The sequence below is a fragment of the Phascolarctos cinereus genome, unplaced genomic scaffold, assembly GCF_003287225.1.
Source record: "Phascolarctos cinereus isolate Bilbo 61053 unplaced genomic scaffold, phaCin_HiC Scaffold_4;HRSCAF=312, whole genome shotgun sequence".
Lineage (NCBI taxonomy): Eukaryota > Metazoa > Chordata > Mammalia > Diprotodontia > Phascolarctidae > Phascolarctos > Phascolarctos cinereus.
The window spans coordinates 678,498,187-678,519,702 of NW_027555847.1; the positions used below are offsets into that span (position 1 = coordinate 678,498,187).

Genomic DNA, 21,516 nt, shown 5'->3' on the forward strand with positions numbered 1-21,516 from the left:
TCTTTGGGATACAGACCTCGTAGTGGCATTTCTGGGTCAAAAGGTATGCACAGCTTTATAGCCCTTTGGGAATAGTTCCAAATCTGCTAATTCTTTATCTGCTGTGCTGAGCTGTAGTAAAAGGGCACTAGAGCCTGGCTTCCTTCTCAGTCTGCCAAGGCCACACTGACTCTGAGCCTTGAGGTTTGGCTTTAAATTCCCCTGGAATGTTTTTTCAATGTGGTTAGCATGAAGCAGGAAGGTTGCTAAATATCAGCCAGGGGTCAGGGAGAAGCTCCCCCTTCCCCTTGGTAGTGCCTCACTGACCCTCGAATTGGGTCCTATGGCCCTCCAGGCTGTCCTGCCTTCAGCTTCTTCTGAGCTCATTCTCCTAGGTCTGAATCACGAGTCTGTGTGGGGCCCTACTCTGTCCTCTTACATCATTCTTCCTGTGACCCCCCTGCTACTTCCTTTTGTGTTACCATCTAACTTCTCCTTGGGTGTCCTCTCCCCATGTGTGTCCCTCTGCCACTTCCCTTCTGGATCCCATCCCCATCTTCACAAATCCCCAAGGCCCTTATGCTGACCCGTGATTGACCAAAGCCTTGCAGTTTGACCTCATATCCAGGTCTGCTTTCCTTGAGGAGCTCCATGTTTTTCTATGAAAACTACTCCTCTTGCTCTTCCAAGACTAGTGCACCCAGCTTTGAACTATCAATGATAGGAATATAAAGTAATTTTTAAAAAATATATTATCAACAATTACTTCTACAAGCTTTTGAGTTTTAATTTTTTCTCCCTCTCCCTTCCCACCTCTCTCCGCTAGACGGCGTGCAATCTCATATAGGCTATACATATATACATTCCTATTAAACATATTTTCACATTAGTCATGTTGTAAGTAAGAATTAGAACCAATAGGAGGAACCACCAGAAAGAGGAAACAAAACACAACAGAAGAAAAAAATAGCAAATAGTATGCTTCGATCTGCATTCAGACTCCATAGTTCTTTCTTCTTTATGGACAGCATTTTCCATCATGAGGCCTCTGGAGATGTCTTAGATCCTTGTATTGCAGCTACAACATGGCTGTTACTGTGTACCATGTTCTCCTGGTTCTACTCACTTCACTCAGCATCAGTCCATGCAAGTCTTTCCAGGTTTTTCTGAAGTCTGCCTGTTCATCATTTCTTATAGCACAGTAGTAGGAATATAAACTCGGAGTGAAGAGAATTGACTCTTACTATTGGAAGGATCCTCAAAAGTTGCCCGGTACCTTCACTTCCTTGTAGAGAGGAGGAAACTGAAGGTTGGAGAGGGACCTTGATCATTGGTTCAATGTCACAGAGCCAGTATGTGGTAGAGTCAGGACTGAATCCTAGGTCTTCTGACCCCCAGACTCCATGGTAAACTGAGGCAAAAGGTGGGTAGAGTCAGCCAACCCAATGTGGTGAGCTGGATTCTTGATCACCATGGAAGCTCCCTCCTTCAATGCAGAGCTCAACCCTCTAAACTTTATAAGCCGGAAAAATTGAGGAGTGGTGACAAACTTCTCCTTGGTGATGTGGGTCATCAGAGGACAAGCAAGGGTCATTGCTAGACTGATGCTCAGAGTCTTTCCAAACTGGTAGTTTCAGCCAGAGTGTGGGTCCCACCAAATAGCCTTCAGAGTCAACTCTTGGTTGTCAATAGCATATCATGAAACACACTTCCCACTTGTTGGGAGATGTGGGGGATTGCGGATGCAAAAAGCTGTATACATTGTCAGACACGGTTACTTTGTCGATGGATATTTTCATTATAAAGAAGGATTCTATGGTGTGGTGGTGAGAATTTCAGTGTAAAAAACAAAATGCATCAGTAAAATAAAATTTAAAAAAAGGCAACCCAGGCTAATTGCCCCACCACTGGGCCATGACCCACAGGACCCCGGGATCAGTAAAATAGGGGAATAGTCTGAGAGCAGATTAATGAGTCGTTGGGGAGACCTTTGGAAAAGGGATGATAGCATATAAGATCATGGCCGATGATTGTTAGAACGGCTCAAGGATGACTGTGCACTTGGTGGAGTGCCCCAGCAGCCCATGTTTGGCTAATGTCCTGCTTTCTGCAACCTGCAAAAAAAGCAGGCTTTTGCCTTTTTTTTTTTTTTGCTAGGCAATGGGGTTAAGTGACTTGCCCAGGGTCACACAATTAGTAAATGTTTTATGTGTCTGAGGCCGGATTTGAACTCAGGTGCTGTGCTACCTCGCTGCTCCCAGGCTTTTGCCTTTTTAATCAATCAATAAACCAACCAACCAGCTGATTAATTAATTAACCAGCAAGGCCATATAGAATAAAATTTGGCCACTAGGTGGCCCTGCCTTCAAGTCATAGCCCAAATGGTTTTTCTCAGAGAGGATCTGGTGATATGTTCATTCACTGGTTTCCCCAAAAGTGGTATATGTTCCTTGCTTACCTGAGGGCACTTACCTACCTGCTCTCAGACTATTCCCCTATCTTACTGCTCTTAGGATCTTGTGGCTCATGGCTCAGTGGTGACCCTCTACCCAATAGTAATCTAGAGGCATGGAAAAAGACAAATGGAATACTGCTCTAAGACATTACAATTATAGAAGTATTGGTATGGCTCTAGCCCCATCTCCTTCTGTCTGCGCAATTTCCTTAAACCTAACTGACTATCTCTATTTTTAATATAACATAAGCAATCCATAGTATGACCATACATGATTTATCATATAAAGAAATCAATACAGGAACTAGCTAGAAACTACTCTGTAGACTGCTTAGTCTAATCTCCTCTTTTTAATCCTCCCGAAAGCCATCATCCTTCCCAGGGGCAAAGGAAAAAGGACCGGGGGAGGGAATGGGAGACGTGAATTATGTGGAAGTGTTAGTGTACCTAAAGGACTTCATTGTGTTTAAGGTGGGAGGGGGGAATACTGGAAGAATATAAGGAAAGGCTGGTAAAAGCATAGATCAGATAGATAAATGCCAGTTTGCAGAAATCCATGAAATATATGGACCATGCAATATTTCAGCGTAATTGGAGTTGAACAAGGCATAATCAAAGGCGACCTTCCTGTTTCTAGTCAAACATGTGTGCTAGCTTAGTGCTTGGGTGCTTTGGAGGGTGGTAAAGCCCTTGACTGCTTCTGGCCATCTATGAGTCAACACTCTCTCACTTTGCGAGTGGTCTCTCCCACTTTGTCATAGTCACCCTGTGACATAAGTGTGGAAAGTGTCACATTTCAAATGTGACATTGGCCCTCACATGAAGCCCTTTTGATTGTCTGGCTTAAGTGATGCTTTCCTTTAGCTTACAGAAAGACAGTATGTTACTCTGTTAATTATCCAGCTAGGTGAAATAGCTAAATTGCCCACCAGGTAGCACCTCCTTAAGCCACAAACCCAAGTCTTGTAAATTTATACCTTGTGACCCATGGCTAAACCATCCCAGACATTTTGCAATAAATCCTAGCAGCAATGCTCCCTAAATTCTCAGCTAGCTGTTTGTTATCTCTATTGAAGGTTCAGATCTCAGTTCTCTCCCAAGCACAGATAGTGTTTCAAATGCCATAGCAGCAACAGCATCGGGTGATAGCACTGGATGATAACTACTCCTCCCCCCATCCCAATCCATCTACAGTCACCCATGGAGGAGAGAACGGTGGACTGGCTTCATGGAAAGACTAGGAGGGCATGGTAGACTAGCAATCCCAAAGGGAATAATTGTGGGCTGGAAGCCATCTCCAAGGGTAGAAGCTAGCGACTGGCTAAAATGGGAGGAGAGTGACAACATAGTAAATCTCCTTCCTGATTCCTGCCTTACGTATAGCTTCCTCTGTGCTCCAGTTTGGCCAGGGGTTCCAGAGATCTCAGAAAGATAACAGCACCAAAGATGGGTAGTGGTGTCTTAGATGTGTCACGAAGGAGGGCTTGCGGTGGTGGCCATGCTGGGTATCCAATATGGCTCACCAGTTTTTTGTTTTATCCTGAAAAAATTCCCATCTCGATACTATTTCCAGTTTCTAGGGCTGTGATGGGCCAAATGATAAGGGGAAGTCTGGTAAGATTGAAAGGTACAGCTTTTGTTATCTCCCCTTACTGTGCCAGATCCATTATCTAGGGCCCTGCCTAAAAAACCTCAAAACTTCCTTTCGGTTGTGATGAGAGTCATCACACTTTTAGAAACACGAATGTCTTCTTAGCTGTTTATGACACAAAATAGTGAACTTATAATAAAGTGCTGAAGGTGCAAGCAGGATAAACCATCAGACTGAATAAGGTTCCTAACAGAGTTCTTTTATCTCTTAGTGACTTGACCACTGTCAAGGGGAATGGCTTTGAGACATACTCTTTCAGTGAAAGGACAATAGAACTTTAAGGAGTTATGGTTTTCCCTTGATATATTTCTTTAGAAAATAAATTAGAAAAACAAATAAATAAAATTTTAAGTATATCAATTTATTTTGTATCTATTTTATCTATTATTTTTGTTTATCTATCACCCTCATTTCTCAATACATCCCTCTTCTCTCCCTTCTAAAGAGCCATTCCTTAAAACAAAGAATGAAAAAGAGGGAGGAAACAGTCAGCAAAAACTAACCAATATATAAAAAATGTCTGGTATTAGATGTTCCACACCCGTAGTCCCCTGCCTCTGCAAAGAAGCAGATCCAGGAAACCAATATACTCAGTGACAACAATATTGCAAGTAGAAGGAACAAAAAAAAAAAAACCCCAGTATGATCCATAACTAAATGCTGTGAAATTCTAATGACCATCTCTTTGCCAATGATTCCCAGATCTATATATCCAGCTCTAATCTCTCTCCTGAGCTTCAGTCTTGGATCATCAGCTACCTTTTAGACATCACTAATTAGATGTCCCTCAGGCACCTCAGACCCAACATGTCCAAAACAGGACTCACAACCTTTCCCCTGAAAGCCTCCCTCCAAGTTCCCTTTTTACTATACTACCGATACTCCCATACTCCCAGGCTCCCAACATGGAATCCTCACTCTTACTCACATCTTCCTCAAAGAGCCTTTCCCAATCCTCTTTAATGTTAGTGTCTTCCTTGTGTTGATTATTTCCAGTTTAACCTGTCTATATTTTGTTTATACATAGTTGTTTGTATGTTGTCTTCTCCCCCTATGAGCTCTCTGAGGACAGGGACCATGTTTTTGCCTTTTTTTTGTACCCCCAGCTCTTAGCACAGTGCCTGGTCAAAAGTAGGTATTTAGTAAATATTTATTGATTGACCCACTCACTACCCCTCCCCCCATTCCAATCTGTTGCTAAGGTCTATTGATTTTACCTTCATAACATCTCATAATCATATTTGTCCCCTTTTCTACTCTGATGCCAGTAGCACTCTGGTATAGACCCTTATCACCTCAAGCTTGGATTATTGCAATAGCCTGCTGGTTGATCTGCTAGCCTCTCCCACTCCATCCTATCCTCCATATAACAATGTGAGGCCATCTCTAGTTATCCTGATCTATATCTTGTCACTGGACCCAGATGGCTCCAGAGGAGAAATCAAAGTTGTTGACTTTGCACAGCCCTTCCTCACTTACATCCAATTCACTTGCAAGTCACGGCATCTCCTTGATGTCATGGTCCTCTTTGAGAACGAAGGACAAAGAACAACACATAACAACCAAAATTATTTTCCTAACATATAAGCCTAGCCATATCAACCCCTAATACACACTAGCGGCCCCCTATTTCCTTCAGTATCAAACATAAAATACTTTGTTTGGCAATGAAAGCCCTTTATAATCTTGCCCCTTCCTACATGTCCTGTGTTCTTACACTTTACTCCCCTCTTCATACTCCTAGATCCAGCCACACTGGCTTTCTACTACTCTTCACAAGGGATATGCCACCTCTTAACTCTAGGTGTTTTCACTGGCTGTTCCCCATGCTTGGAATTCTCTCTCTCTGGGCTTCCTTTAAGATGTGGTTCAGAACCCCCTTTCTGAAGGAAGCTTTCCCCAGCCTCCCCTCACTTATCTCTACCTCTCACTATTCATTCTTTTTTTCAGGGTTCCTTCCATTCACACTGTATTTACCTTGCATGTACATGGTGGTTGGCATGTTGCCTCCTGTATTTGACAGTGAACTTTTTGAAGAGATGGGCTGTTTTTTGCCTTTCTTTCTGTCCCCAGAGCTTAGCACAGTGCCTAGCCATAATAGGTACTCAATAAATGCTTGTCAACTGACTGACTTCTTAAGGGTAGGGATTATTTCACATTTGTCTTTGTATTGTAAATGTATTTGTATTTATAAATATTTATTCATACCCTGTGCCTAACATAATGAGTGGCACATAGTAGGAGCTTAGTAAATATTTGTTGTATCCCCTGTGCCTAATATAATGGCTGACACATAGTAGGAGCTTGGTAAATGTTTGTTGATTGATACAAACTCAGACAGGTGAATTCAACGGTATAGTGATACCCCTAGAAGGTGTAAAGGCTCCTTATTTGTTGTCTACAAATATACCCACACTTTCTCTCAACCTTAAATAAATCCTCACTAGATGGTATCATCTCTACTATCAATCATCCTATATTTCTCCTCCCTTTCCCAACTAATATCCTCTTAAAAGCCATTTACTGTTGGTGCCTCCTTCCCCTTTCTTCTCACTGTCTTCTCAACCTGTAATCTGGCTTCTGACCACATCATTCAATGAAACTGCTCTCTCCAAAATTACCAGCGATCTCTTAATTGCCAAACCTAATGACCTTTTCTGAGTTCTCGTACCTCTTGAGCTCTCTGCTACGTTTGACGCTCTTGGTTCTCACCTCTTCCTGGATACTCTCTCCTTTTTTGGGTTTTCCTGGTACTCTTCCTGTCTGTCTGATGGCTCCTTCTCTTTCTCCTGTGCTGGATCTTCATCCGGGTCATGCCCACTAACTGTGGATGTCCCCCTGAGGCCCTGAACTGGGCCCCCTGCTTTCTTTCTGTTCTCTCTTTCTGTGATCTCATCAGCTTCATAGATTCAATGATCATCTCTATGCAGATAACTGCCAGACCCATCTCTCTCCTGAGCTACAGTCCTGTACCACCAACTGCTTTTGGGCATTTTGAATTGGCTGTTCTGTAGGCATCTCAAGCTCAACATATCCAAAACTGAACTCATTTCCTTTCCCCCTCAAACCTTCCTTTCTTCTGAACTTTTCTCTTATTGATAAGGTACCACCACCTTCCCAGTCCCCTAGGCTCACAACCTCCAGGTTATCCTCAACTCCTCATACTCACCTCCCCCACATATCCAGTTCATCATCAGAATCTGTCATTGCTACCTCTACAGCCTCTTACATGTAGGCCCCTTTCTTCCCATGTAACAGGCACGAACCTAGTTCATTTCTCAAACCTGGACCATCGCAAGAGACTCCCAAATGGCATCCTTGCCTCATCTCTCCCAACTCCAATCCATTCTTTTCTCAGTGGCCAACATGATTTTCCCAAAGTGCAGGTCTGACCATGTCACTGCCCCTCTCCTACTCAATAAGCTCCATTGGTTCCCTATTATCTCTAGGATCAAATAGAAATCCCTCAGTTTGATATTTAAAGCTCTGCATAACCTTGTCTCTTAATAACTTTCTTGTCCTACATCTTATTCTGCTCCAGGAACTCTATTATTGAGCCATATTGTCCTTCCTGTTGCTCCTCACCCATGATTCTCCATTTCCTGTCGCCATGACTTTGAACAGACTGCCTCCCAGACCTAGGTTGTTCTTCTTCCTCATCTTTGTATCTCAGAATCTCTGACTACTTCTGAGTGGTAAAGTGGATAGAATGCTAGAGTCAGAAGGACCTGGCCTCAGATATTTACTAGCTGTGTGACCCTGGGCAAGTCATTTGACCTCTGTCTACTTCATTTTCCTCAACTGTAAAATGGGCATAATAATAAGACCTACCTCCCCAGTTATTGTGAGGATCAAATGGGATGATATCTATAAAATACATGGTACCTGACTCATTGTAGGTTCCCTCCCCCTTCCCCTTTATCCAAGATTCCCATCAAGTGCTGCCTTATGCAGGTAGCCTTTCCTGGTCCACCATTGGCTTGTGCCTTCCCCACCAAGGCAATCTTCCATCTATTCTCAATATTTCTTGTATAGATCTTTTTATTTACATGCTGCCTCCTTCATTAGAATGTAAGCTCCTCAAGGGCAGGGACTCTTTTTGCTTTTTCCTTGTATCCCCAGCACTTAATACTGTGTCTGGTACACAGACATTTAATAAATGCTTACTGATTGATTGATACAGACCCATCTATATAACATTTCTCCCCTCTACCTCCCCCCTGAGAATCATCTACACGGGAATGAAAGACATTCTCAATAAGGCTATTATTAGGGACCAGGCAGATTTTCACAAATAATATTCCCTATCAGACCACATCTTCACCATCACATAATTGATTGGAATATATATAGAACAGAAGAGTTTACCCTGCCCATTATTTGTTGCTTACAAAAAAGCATTTAATTCTCTATAGCCAACCACTAGCTTAATGGCTCTCTTTCAACAAGGCATCTGCCATCTATACATAAAAATTATTCAAGACTTGGGGCAGCTAGGTGGCGAAGTGGAGAGAGAACTAGCCCTGGAGTCAGGAGGACCTAAGTTCAAATCCGGCTTCAGACACTTAACACTAGCTGTGTGAGCCTGGGTAAGTCACTTAACCCTATTGCCTAGCCAAAAGAAAAAAAAAGAATTATTCAAGACTCTTTGAAATATATAACAAGAGGACTGACTTGGTTCAATAATTAGATTATATTCAAATCTGATTGCAACAGCTTGCTGATGAGTCTGCCTGCCTCAGGTCTTGGCCCATTACAGTCTATCCTCCACTCAGCCATCAAAGTGATCTTCCTAAAATGCAGTTTGCCCATATCACCCTCCTATTCAATAAACTCCAGTGGTTCCCTGTTACATCTAGGATCAAATACAAAACCCTCTGTTTTGGTGTTCATAATCTATCTTCATAATCTACCCATGCATCACTCAGCCCCCCCCCCAACCCACTTACCCCAACCCCAATTGTCCAGTCAAGTGACACTAGCTTCCTTGTTCCTCCCACAAGACATTCTACCTCCTGACTCTGGGTATTTTTTACTGATTGTTCCCCATACTTGGAATTCTCTCCCTCCTCATCACTACCTCTTGGGTTCCTTCAAGTCCTGGCTAAAATCCTACCTCCTCTTCAGGAAGCCTTTCCTGATCCCCCCTTAATTCTGGTGCCTTCCTTCTACTGATTATTGCCAGTTTATCCAATCTATATCTTGTTTGTTGTTTCCTACATCATACTGTGAACTCTTTGAGAAGGGACTCTTTTACCTTTCTTTGTATCCTTAGCACTTTGCATAGTGCCTGGCACTAGGTAGGTACTTAACAAATGTTTATTGGTTGAGTGACTAATCATAAATAGCAAACAAAATATAGTGCAAGAAGACTTACGCTAGCCAAAGGTATTTGATACTGTGATGGAGGAGATTCAGGGTAGAGTCAGAGTAAAAGAGGGATTCCCTGTGGATGGTGACATCTTCCAGGTGCTCTGATTTGAGGATGACATCATACTAGTTGCATTAGTCTTTGGAATCTTCACCAGGAGGTCATGAACTTCCAGGTTTTTGAAGATATATATATATATATATATATATATACATCTATATCTATATCTATATAAACATTCCTATTAAACATATTTTCACATTAGTCATGTTGTAAAGAAGAATTAGAACCAATAGGAGGAACCACAAGAAAGAAGAAATAAAACAAACTAGAAGAAAAAAAAAGAGCAAATAGTATGCTTTGATCTGCATTCAGACTCCAAAGTTCTTTCTCTGGATGTGGATAGCATTTTCCATCATGAGACTTTGGGAGATGTCTTAGATCCTTGCGTTGCTGAGAAGAGCTAAGTCTATCAAAGTTAGTCATTGCACAATGTGGCTGTTACTGTGTACAACATTCTCCTTGTTGAAGATATATTTTGATAATGATATTTCAATATAATTGGCTTACATTGTAGCCCTATGCTTTTTATTTTCTGTATTTAACGACATTATTCTAAAAGAGTCCTTAAGATTCAATCATTACTTGAATGAAAAGGTTAAGAATCCTTGTCCTGGAACATTGTAGAGACTCCTAGAAGAGATCAGTAACCACTCAAAAGAGTATGGTATGGCCTACCCATCCACTCAGGAAAAACCAAGTGGATTAAGACTGTGTCTTCCTTAGATGACAACATGCAGTTAGATGAACAACCCATAGATCTTGTTGATCAGTGTTTCTATTATATATCAGTATGTAAGTAGACAATGTTGTCCCCCCATGAAACAAGAGGGAAACAAATGGGCTAGATTATCTTTAGGAAATGGCAGACCTCCTTTAGTGACTTCATTAGTAACAAAGGTCATCTTTTCAAAAACAATAGTCAACTCGAATTGAAAATCCTGTCCTTTCTTTTAGCTTCCCTCCTCTCTTAAACCTATAGAAGGAGGTAATGGACAACGAGCAGCTCAAGGATATTCCTGTCTTGGACAGTAGATGGCGCTAGAGAGCAATAAACCCAGGCATTGCTTCCAACAGTAGAGAATTTTGTTTTCTTCCAACCAGATTCCAGCAGCTATAGAGCTAACAGTCAATCAGCTCTCAGAAAAGCAATGCCTTTATTCCAATCAGTACAGCTCCTAACAAAATTGCTGCAGAACCTACCAGTTAATCAGCTTTTGAATTCTGTGTCTCCTGTCCCTGGATTCCACTTTGCTTCCGCATCCTCTCTTCTTCTGCCTTTATCTGCCTGTCTCTTATAGTTCATTTTCTCTGGCTTCTAATGTCTCAATTCAGAGCTTCTTTGTAACTTATCACTGACTTATAATCTGGAATTTAAAAAATTCCACCTTTCTGTCAATGATGACCCTTATAATCATCCTATCATCCTATATTTTCCAAACAATGATTTATATAGTTTATCAGCTTGAATGGCCTGAGTTTGAATCTAGTCCCAGACACTGTTTGGGCCTGGACAAGTCACTTAACCTCTGTTTGTCTTAGTTTTGTCATCTGTAAAATGGGGATAATAATGATACCTTCCTCACAGAGTTGTGAGGATCAAATGAGTATATAGATAGAGATACAGTATTTTGCTATATCCTCAAGGTGCTATAATACATATATACTAGTTATTATTATCCTTCAAAACCCTGAAAATCGTAATATGTAAATGAGCTGATGGACCACAATGCATGGTCGCCATCTTTAACTTGGGCAGTGCTCTGTCTTAAGACAAAGGTTTAGCTAAAGGCCCTTTCAGTACATTTGTCTGAGGGGCAGTTTTTTTCTTCAGGTGCTCAAAAGCACCTGAGCACCTGTGTCTCTCCTGGAGCATTTGTATCTGAGGGACTAGGCTACTTCTCAAGTTACATTTATTGGAATTCCTTACACAAAGGTCTTTTTTCTGCCTCTTTCAGTAAGATATTCACATAACATAGTTTATACTGCATTCATTACTTGAATGATTGTCCAACAGCAACCTCCTTCCCTGCTCCTCCACTGAATGCTCTTTCTTCTCAAGAGGAGAGATTCTTGAGCTTAGAAGAGGAATAGTTCAGACCATTCTTAAGCAACCTCACTCAGTACTGTTTTTTAAAATGTGGTCCTTTACACAATGTGAGGAGACCGATGCATATGCAGATGCCACCAATTTTTTGGTTTTTTTCTGGCTGATGTAACCTCTCCGCGTAGCCAGGAAGGAATGAGAATAAACATTTATAGAGTGCCTACTCTGTTCCAGGCACTGGCTAAGTACTTTTTACAAATATTATCTTATTTGAGTCTCACAACAACATTGCAAGTTTATTATCCATGTTTTACGGTTGAGGAAACTGAGGTAAACAGCGATTAAATGTCTTGCCCAGGGCCATGCAGCTAGAAAGTGTCTGAAGTTAGATTTGAACATACAGGGTCATAAGATATGCATAGTTTAGTGACTTTTAGGCCATAGTTCCAAATTGCCCTCCTACCAACAATTCATTAACATACCCAAACACAGCCCCTGCAATAATTCCCATTTTCCTTGTCAGTCATCCTTGCTCATTTGACAGGTATGAGATGGGATCTCAGAGTTGGTTTCATTTGTATGGTTCTTTTTTTTTTTTTTGGTCTCTAATTGGGAACTAGGTTGCTCAAGTTTTCTACTGTGCATAGCAATTAGATACTGATATCATCTTTCAATGCCTTTCCACAGATCTTCAATAGTTCTTTCAAGTAACTTCTGCCATGGTGGTTTTCAACATCAGCCCTTAAGGATATTCCTTAATAGTGCACCTTTCCTCATATGGCTCTTACCACAGCTACTGTAGCCACATATGTGTGTACACATGTATACCCTATGTGTTGTAGCACAGAAATGTTTTTACACTTTCTATCAAATACTTTGGGAGAATGCATTTGTTGATTATGTACTGACTTTTAAAAATAACTCTTTTAAAAATTTGGTGATAATATTTGTATTATGTACTGACTTTTAAAAATTACTTTTTGGTGTAATCAGTCTGCTAGTAGGATTTATGCCATCGAATTTTTAAAAAAAAGTCTTTTTAGAATTCCAGTCTACGTATGCCTATCTCCTTCTGAAAATCATTTGAGATGTTGATTCTATTGTTTGTCATCCATTTCATTGTTAAGCACAATTCTTGAATTTGTATTAAGTGGAGATTTTCAATGGTTATGCTTTCCAACTTCTTCCTCTTCATATTTTAATATCTTAATTTTATTACTTATTTTATCTAATCTATTTCTTGTAGTTGTATTGCACCAGTCAATATATTGTTGTGTGACTTGGAGCAGTGTGTTATTGACAAAAAGGGAATTTCAGCCCTTAGCTGTAACTGGAGAGATCTATTCCCAATTTTGTCACAATATAGAACTGGAACATTTTTAAAATTAATTTTTTAAAATGAAGATCTGTATTTTCTCCCTTCTTCCTTGTCCACTGCCTAATTTGGAAAGTAAAAAAAAAACAAAATCCCTTGTTACAAACATATATAGTCAAATAAAACAACCCCCCACATCAGCCACGTCCAAAAATTATGTCTCGATCTGCACTCTATCACTTCTCTATGAAGAGGTGGGTCCTCTAGAACCATCATGAGTCCTTTGGAACTATGGTTGGTTATCAAGTATTGCTCAGAGTTCCTAAGTCTTTCAAAGATGTTTGTCTTTACAATATTGTATTGTCATTGTATACATTGCTCTCCTGGTCCTGCTCACTTCATTTTGTATCAGTTCACATACATCTTCCCAGATTTTTCTGAAACCATCCTCTTCATCATTTCTCATAGCACAATAGTATTTAATAATGTTAATTTGCCATAACTGGTTCATCCATTCCCCAATTGATGGGAGTACTGACACATAATTAAAGTAATTATATCTTCATTCCATGTATTCTCATGGTTCATTTCATGTACTCTCATAGTTTCCCTGATTTTGTGGTCAGTACCATCTGTGATGAAGCATTTTTAGTGGTGAGATATTGATAGTTCTGATTTATTCCAATGTATTTTGCCTTCTTGTGATACCAGAACAAGGCAGAACTCTACTCTTCTATATCAAACTGATCATCATGCTGTCCCATCTATTTTTTTAATCTTAGGAAAATTTATATCACGTTAACCAGGGTGGTAATCACATCAAGGGTATCATTAGACCCCAATCCATTAATATCCTAGGATTCTTGTCAGGCTTTCACAACTACTGTCATGGTCTCAAGGCACATGAAATCCATGCTATCCACCACCCTAGTTGGCATTGCCCTACTTTGCCCATCCCCATCCCACCCCAATTCCATAGACAATGGGTTAGACTTTGAGGAAGCTGTTATTATTATCCTATGAAACCTAGATTTCCCTGACTTTCTACATGGACCATCCCCATCTTCCTCTTTATCCACTGTGATGGAGAAGGAACCTTGTAGTTGGGTTGGAAAATGACCAGGTGACTAGGTAAACTCCTATCAGACATGCTCTGAGAAAATATGGTCCCCTGAGTGGTGAAGAATGTTCTATTGACTGGAGTGTCAATCTGGAGTTTGGTATGGGCTTGAGGTTGGAAGTGGCTGAAAGGGATACATGTCTAGGCAGAGTAAAAATAACCACAGAATATCGAAAGTGGATGTATCCTTGGAATATAGAATGTCAGAGCTGTAAGGGCCCTTAGAACATAAAATGTCAGAGCTGGAAGTGGTCTTGAAGAATATCTAGTTTCTCCCTCATCCTTATTTTATAGATGTGGAAATTGAGGCCCCAAAAGAAGGAGAGATTTGCCCAAATTAACTCAGCCATTCAGAAGTTTTTTGTTTTTGTTCTGCAGGGTAGAAGAGAATAAGGACACTGACAGGAAGGTTTGTGACTTCTATGGGCACTCATTGACCAAGAGAAAACAGATTAGGAGGGGACAGAACAGGGAAGCAGGGCTTTATGTGTGTGTGTGTGTGTGTGTGTGTGTGTGTGTGTGTGTGTGTGTGTATGTAGCAGGGCAGATGGGTTCAAACATTTTCTTCCCAAGGCCATAGTAGTTGAGATTTATTTTCATCAAAGCCCTGCACTTCCTTGACCTTTGACTCTATCCCTCCCCCACTATTCTCTCCCCCCCCCCATCAACCAGGGGAATGAGCATCCAAGTGGTTGGGAAATAATCAAGTGACCTTTGGGATGGGGAGAACCTCTACCAGTCTTATTCTGAGAATCCCTGAATCCCTGAGCTATGGAGAGCTTCTTAGTGGCTATAGTTTGAAGGGATTTCAGAGTCTCGTGTGTACTTAGAAAGAGCGAAGGAGGGCGAGCAGAGGAAAGAACTGGGCGGGGAGCAATACGTGTCAGAACATAACACTCTAATTGGTTGTGTGAAACCCAACAAGTCACTTAGCCTCTTATGAGAGGGACTTTAGAATATAGATGATCAGAGCTGTAAGGACCTTAGAACAGAGAATGTCCAAGTCAGAAAGGGCTGTAGAAGACAGACTACAGACCATCAGATTTAAGATACATAGACTATAGACTAGCAGAGTAGAAAAGGACTGAAACACATCAGGAGCTTATGGCCTGGGGGTGCCAAAATTCTGGGCTCACACAAACTAAGTTCAATATTGGGGGTTGACTCAAGTAGGTAATTTTCTCTCTTTTTTCTTATTACTACAACTCTGGGGAAATCTTTATATATGGCTTAGACATAGATTATATCTAGTCATCTTAAACTGAATATGTCCAAAGTGGTACATAAAAGACAGACAGACAGATAGATATAGATATAGTAGATAGGTGGAAGGTAATCTGAAAGGGGAAGGAGTTAGCATCTAGAGAGATTTGGAAGGGCCTCCTACAAAGGACAGGATTTGAGCCAGGTCTTAAAGAAAGCTGGGAGGGAGAGTCAAGGAAGGCCAGAATTCCAGGTATGGGGAATAGACAGTGCAAAGACAAGGAGATGGGAGTTAGACTGTTGTGTAGTAGGAACAGCAGGGAGGCCAGTGTGGCTAGATCATAGAGTGAGTGGAAAGGAGCAAAGTATGGGAAGATTAAAAAGGTGGAAGGCTATGAAGGGCTTTTTTTGGGGGGGTTGTGTTTTTTTTTTTTGGTGAGGCAATTGGGGTTAAATGACTTGCCCAGGGTCACACAGCTAGTAAGTGTCAAGTGTCTGAGGTCAGATTTGAACTCAAGTCCTCTTGACTCCAAGGTGAGAGCTTTATCCACTGTGCCACCTAGCTGCCCCTATGAAAGGCTTTAAAAGCCAAAAAGAGGACTTTCTTTTTGATCCTGGAGGTAACAGGGAACCACTAGAGTTGATTGAATAGGCAATTAACATGGTTAGATTTATACTTTAAGAAAACCTATTTGGCAGATGGCTGGAAGACGGATTATGGTGAGGAAAGGCTGGAGGCAGGGAGATCAGTTAAGAGGTTATTGCAATGATCCATATGAGACAGTGGAGTGGAGCCATCTCCAATCTCCTGATCTGTATCTCACCACTGGTCCTAGATGGCTCTGGAGGAGAAAGTGAGGCTGGTGACTTTGCACAGCTCTGCCTCACTTAAATCCAATCCACTTGCAACTCACGACATCACTTTCCTGATGTCATGGTCCTCTTCAAGAATGAAGGACAAACAACAACAATGAGAGGGATGAAGGCCTGAACTAAGGTGGTGGTTGTGTGAGGAGAGAGAAGGGAAGCAGACAAGAGATGGAATAAAATGAGAAACAATATAATTTGGCAACAGATCAGGCATGTGGAGGTAATTGAGAATGAAATGTCAAGGATGACACTAAGCTTGCAAGCCTGTGTAACTGGAAGAATGGTGGTGTCCTTGACAATAATGAGGAAGTTTGAAGAGGTAAGGGTTTTGGGTAGAGAAAGATAAGTTCTATTTTGGAAATGTTGAGTCTATGTCACTCTTCTGTTCAAAAAGTTCCTGTGGTTCCCAATTGCCTTCAGGATCAAATATAAAGTAGTGTTTTTGACATTTAAAATTCTTAACAAGGTGTCTATTGTGTGAGACTCTCTCCTCCTTGGTAGAGACTAATTACCCAAAATCCTGAACCACATGAGGGGTGGTAGGAGGACGGGTAACAGATAATCTTGGGTTTTTTCTTCCCATGGGCTTGTAACAATTTGGCAGCTTCGTTGGCATAGAATTCACTTTTCCAGTTATGGTCATCCAGACCAATGAGAAACAGGAAGCAGCTCTCAGCCTTCTCAACCGGAATTAAGCTTGTTCGGTTGTGTTCCTCCAAAGGGTTGTTGAGAGCATCAATGATGTCTGCAAACCCATCTTTAGTTATCTTGATACGTTTTGGGTCACTACCCAGTGGGAGAACGGTCGTACCCTTATAGTGTAGTGCAGACCCTACATTTGCCACGGAGCCATTGAAGGTGACAGTAGCTGTGATGTCCTTCAAATGGGAGGCCATGGAGAGGTACAGATCACCCCCTTTAGAAAATCCAAGCAGCCCAACTCCTGGACCCTTTACCTGGGAGTGGTTTTTCAGGTACTCTTCAAAGTATTCCAGATGACGTTCTTTCATGTCTTTGGGAAGGTCCTCAAAGGCATAGTATGCCAGGGCCAGCACAGCGAAACCATGTCCGGCCAACAGACTAGCTCTGTATTCAAACAGGTCACCTCCAGTTCCAAAGATGTCGATGATCCCAGGGAAGGGCCCTGAGCTGATGCGGTTTAGGGGTTCAGGGATGCTGGGACCCCAAAATCACAACATGCGGATCCTGTCCAAAAGAATTTGACCTAAGCCTTCTTTCAGCCAAAGACAAGGTTTATTAGAATATCCATCATATTGGACAGACAGTTAAGGAATCTGAACATTAGTAAGCTATTGGCTAGATTTTAAGAATCTCAGCGATGGTTAGATTATAAGAATCCCAGCCAACGATTTTTGCTTTTAAGGAATATATGCTATAGGGAAACAATATATACATAGGTAAGCAAATACAAAGAGATTGACCCAAGATGGCTACAGATGTCACAGGAAATGAAAGACTTGTGTTTATTATGGGCAAAGCACTGCCAACTCATGCCATGTATTTGGAGAATATAATAGACCTTCAGATAAAAAGCAAGGGTTTCTAAAAGGCAGAGACGAATACATTCTTTTTTTTTTTCCTTGTCCATGGTCACCTTTGACCATATCATTTGGTTATTTATTTTTTTAAAATTTTTCTTTTTAAAAAAATTTTATTAATTTATTTTGATTTATCAACAATCATTTCCATATGCTTTTGAGTTGAAAATTTTTCTCCCCTTCCTCCCCCCCCAAGATGGCACAATCTGATATAGGCTTTACATTTATATACCCATTAAACATATTTTCACATTAGTGAAGTTATAAGTAAAAATTAAAACCAATAGGAGGAACCATCAGAAAGATGAAACAAAATTCAACAGAAGGTAAAAATAAGTGAGAGCGATTCGACTTCCATAGTTCTTTCTTTGGATGTGGACAGCATTTTCCATCCGAGGCCTCTGGAGATGTCTTAGATCCTCGTAATGCTGAGAAGGGTTCAGTTTAACAATTTAGTCATTGCATAACGTGGCTGTTATTGTGTACAAAGTCCTCTTGGTTCTGCTCACTTCACTCAGCATCAGACCATATAAGTCTTTCCAGGTTTTTCTGAAGTCAGCCTGTTCATCATTTCTTATAGCACAATAGTATTCCATTACATTCATATACCACAACTTGCTCAGCCATTCCCCAATTGATGGGCATCCTCTCAATTTCCAATTCTTTGCCACCACAAAAAGAGCTGCTATGAATATTTTTGTACATGTGGGTCCTTTTCCCATTTGTTTGATCTCTTTGGGATATAGCCCTAGAAGTGCTATTGCTGGATCAAAGGGTATGCACATTTTTGTAGCCCTTTGGGCATAGTTCCAAATTGTTCTCCAAAATGGTTGGATCATTTCACAACTCCACCAACAATGTATTAGTTCCAATTTTCCCACATCTTCTCCAACATTTATCATTTTCCTGTTTTGTCATGTTGGCCAATCTGATAGGTGTGATGTGGTACCTCAGAGTTGTTTTGATTTGCATTTCTCTAATCAATAATGATTTAGAGCATTTTTTCATATGACTATAGATGGCTTTAATTTCTTCATCTGAGAACTGTCTGTTCATATCCTTTGACCATTTATCAATTGGGGAATGGCTTGTGTTCTTATAAATTTGTCTTAATTCTCTATATATTTTAGAAATGAGGCCTTTATCAGAGAGACTGGTTGTAAAAATTCTTTCCCAATTTTCTACCTTCCTTCTAATCTTAGTTGCATTGGCTTTGTTTGTGCAAAAACTTTTCAATTTAATGTAATCAAAATTATCCATTTTGCTTTTCATAATGTTCTCTATCTCCTGTTTGGTCATGAATTCTTCTGTTCTCCATAGATCTGATAGGTAAACTATTCCTTGTTCTCCCAGTTTACTTATGGTATCAGCCTTTATATCTAAGTCATGAACCCATTTTGACTTTATTTTGGTATATGGTGTGAGATTTGGGTCTATGCCTAGTTTCTGCCATACTCTTTTCCAGTTTTCCCAGCACTCGTTTTTTTCAAAGAGTGGGTTCTTATCCCAGAAGCTGGGGTCTTTGGGCTTATCAAATAATAGATTACTATAGTTATTGAATACTGTGTCTTGCATATTTAACCTATTCCACTGATCCACCTCCCTATTTCTTAGCCAGTACCAAGCAGTTTTGATGATTGCTGCTTTATAATACAATTTAAGATCTGGAATTGCTAGGCCACCTTCCCCTGCATTTCTTTTCATTAGTTCCTTTGATATTCTGGACCTTTTGTTTTTCCAAATGAATCTTGTTATTATTTTTTCTAACTCTATAAAATAATTTTTTGGTAGTTTGATTGGTATGGCACTGAATAAGTAAATTAGCTTAGGTAGGATTGTCATTTTTATTATATTAGCTCGGCCTACCCATGAGCAACTGATGTTTTTCCATTTAGATCTGATTTTATTTGTGTGAAAAGTGTTTTGTAATTGTGTTCATAGAGTTCCTGGGTTTGTTTCAGGAGGTAGACTCCTAAATATTTTATAATGTCTACAGTAAGTTTAAATGGGATTTCTCTTTCTATCTCTTGCTGTTGGGCTTTGTTGGTAATATATAGAAATGCTGATGATTTATGTGGGTTTATTTTATAGCCTGCAACTTTGCTAAAGTTGTTTATTATTTCAAGTAGTTTTTTACTCTCTAGGATTCTCTAAGTATATCATCATGTCATCTGCAAAGAGTGATAGCTTTGTTTCTTCTTTGCCTATTCTAATGCCTTCAATTTCTTTTTCTTCTCTTATTGCTAAAGCTAAGGTTTCCAGTACAATATTGAATAACAGTGGTGATAATGGACATCCTTGTTTCACCCCGATCTTATTGGAAATGCTTCTAGCCTGTCCCCATTACATATAATGCTTGCTGAAGGTTTTAGATAATGCTATTTATTATTTTAAGGAAGACTCCATTTATACCTATGCTTTCTAGTGTTTTTAATAGGAATGGGTGTTGTATTTTATCAAAAGCTTTTTCTGCATCTATTGAGATGATCATGTGGTTTCTGTTGGTTTTGTTGTTGATATGCTCAATTATGCTGATAGTTTTCCTAATATTGAAACAACCCTGCATTCCTGGTATAAATCCTACCTGGTCATAGTGTATTATTCTTGTGATAAGTTGCTGCAATCCACTTGCTAGTATTTTGTTTAAAATTTTTGCATCTATATTCATTAGAGAAATTGGTCTATAATTTTCTTTCTCTATTTTGACTCTTCCTGGTTTAGGTATCAACACCATATTTGTATCATAAAAAGAATTTGGTAAGACTCCTTCTTCACCTATTTTCCCAAATAGTCTATATAGTATTGGAATTAATTGTTCTTTAAATGTTTGATAGAATTCGCATGTAAATCCATCTGGCCCTGGAGATTTTTTCCTAGGGAGTTCATCAATGGCTTGTTCAATTTCTTTTTCTGAGATGGGGTTATTTAAGTATTTTACTTCCTCTTGGTTAATCTGGGCAATTTATATTTTTGTAAATATGTATCCATTTCACTAAGATTGTCAAATTTGTTGGCATATAGTTGGGCAAAATAATTCCTAATTATTGTTTTAATTTCCTCTTCCTTGGTGGTAGCTATCTCCTTTTCATTCTTGATACTAGTAATTTGGTTTTCTTCTTTCTTTTTTTAATTAAATTAACCAAAGGCTTATCTATTTTATTGGTTTTTTCATAAAACCAGCTCTTAGTTTTATTTATTAGTTCAATAGTTTTCTTAATTTCAATTTTATTAATTTTTCCTTTGGTTTTCAATATTTCTAATTTGGTGTTTAGTTGAGGATTTTTAATTTGTTCTTTTTCTAGTTTTTTTAGTTGTATGCCCAATTCATTAATCTCCTCTTTTTCTATTTTATTTATGTAAGCATTTAGAGATATAAAACTTCCCCTAAGAACTGCTTTGCTGCATCCCATAGGTTTTGGTATGTTGTCTCATTATTGTCATTCTCTTGAATGAAATTATTGATTGTTTCTATGATTTGTTGTTTGACCCAATCATTTTTTAGGATTAGATTATTTAGTTTCCAATTATTTTTTAGTCTATCTTTCCATGGCCCTTTATTACATATAATTTTTATTGCATCATGATCTGAAAAGGATGCATTTAATATTTCTGCCTTTCTGCATTGGATTGTGAGGTTTTTATGCCCTAGTACATGGTCAATTTTTGTGTATGTGCCATGTACTGCTGAGAAAAAAGTATATTCCTTTCTATCCCCATTCAGTTTTCTCCAGAGGTCTATCATACCTAACTTTTCTAATGTTCTATTCACCTCCTTGACTTCTTTCTTGTTTATTTTGTGGTTAGACTTATCTAGTGCTGAGAGGGGGAGGTTCAGGTCCCCCACTAGTATAGTTTTGCCATCTATTTCTTCCTGTAACTCCCTGAA

General features: G+C 39.8%; 1 pseudogene; it reads right to left on the reverse strand.

The window, feature by feature from the left end:
• Positions 1-16,541: 16,541 nt before the first annotated feature.
• LOC144456595 (acyl-coenzyme A thioesterase 2, mitochondrial pseudogene) overlaps positions 16,542-21,516 on the reverse strand; it is an 11,516-nt pseudogene continuing 6,541 nt past the window's right edge.